A 1,452-nucleotide genomic window follows, 5' to 3' on the forward strand; every position below is an offset into this window, starting at 1 on the left:
AAAGACGGAAGACATCTGGAACTTCTAATTCCCAGAAAGTAGAAAGTGGTAAAAGTAAGATAAGTGGTGGTGGATCAGTGACAAGATCAAACAACCAGTTGAAAGCGCTTTTGGACCAAAATTACGATTGTAGACGATTACTGACAAGGGTAGTTAGTGTGATGCGCGATAATCAAGTGACCGATGTTAATTTGATAGAGAATGTCCAAGGATCCAAGAAAAGGTTGCGCCTCGCCAAGGAAGACATAGCTTCATTGTTGAACATGAATAAGATCTCCCTTGGAGTCATTGACACTTTTCTTGGGTATGTATACTACAATTATTGCATCTCATTATTTAGTTTTGCATTGGTTATTCAATCAAAGAACATCTACTCGTATTGGTTATTCAAACGCAACATCTACCGCCACCACGTCGAGTAGGTTTGCGAAGCTACTCGTTACGCTCGTTCCTTTAACTTTTAATATGCTTCCATGGAAAAGGTTGATTATTTACCGTAAATGTTGGTTATACTTATACGTATATTGTTATAGGTACTTGGATAGCATCTGTGACCAAAGAAATGTACGGGTTCTTATGTCCGAAATTATTTCACAAATAGGCTATGCCTCGGATAAAGCAGTAACCATACTTTCTAAAAGGATGAAAGACTTGAAAAGGAAATTTTACATCGCTCCATATTACGATGAGTAAGTGCTGATCAACCTTGCCTTTTAAATAAACAAAACTGTCACCATTTATTATTGATTATCATGTAAATAAGTTAAAAATTATTTACAGTGATCATTGGATGCTCGTTGTGACTGACGTTGCTGATCATAATCAAGTGCATTGGTTCGACTCACTAGGAAAGTCGGTCATTGCCGTCAAAGTTGAGATCTTTAATTAATGCGTAAGTTCATCTTAATAGTTCATTTATTGATATGCACATAAATAAATGTTCAACTGATTAGAACATTAAAAATGGCAACTATTATTGGCTGACAATCATTTATTTGAAACCATGTTTATATTTAGATCGGTAAGAGTATACGGCTACAATGGTGGGGAAAGAATGCGTTCTCAAGCACCGCAATGGCTGCAACATAATGTAAGTTGTTGCTTATTATGACGACAAATTCAATGTCTGATCATCAATCACTTTTAATTGACAAAGTCATGTTATTGGTTTAATTCTTGTCGAGTTGTTGTTTTAGTGTGCTCGTCAACAAGGTGTTGTAGAATGCGGGTACTACGTCATGAGGTACATCTTTGGAAATCGTCACGCGTTCTAATCCAACAAAAGCTATCAATGAGGTCAGGTTCGACATAGCAAAACTCGGTATTTTTTCAAGTAATTATCCTACTTTGACCTGCTTCCTATACGCATTGTGGGCGAACTCTTTGCCAATTCAATGAGCTAGTCTGCACCCTCTTCCCTTAATTATTAGCTTATATGAAGTTTGCCCTTGT

The 1,452-nt window shown here is 36.8% G+C and overlaps 1 long non-coding RNA gene across 1 annotated transcript; it reads left to right on the forward strand.

Annotated features, from left to right (window-relative positions):
• Nucleotides 1–861: 861 nt before the first annotated feature.
• LOC141627450 (uncharacterized) lies at nucleotides 862–1,249 on the forward strand. Its single transcript, XR_012537012.1, has 3 exons — nucleotides 862–892; nucleotides 1,018–1,090; nucleotides 1,197–1,249. It is a non-coding gene; the product is annotated as an uncharacterized LOC141627450 (long non-coding RNA).
• Nucleotides 1,250–1,452: the final 203 nt, after the last annotated feature.

This window comes from Silene latifolia, chromosome Y (assembly GCF_048544455.1).
Source record: "Silene latifolia isolate original U9 population chromosome Y, ASM4854445v1, whole genome shotgun sequence".
Lineage (NCBI taxonomy): Eukaryota > Viridiplantae > Streptophyta > Magnoliopsida > Caryophyllales > Caryophyllaceae > Silene > Silene latifolia.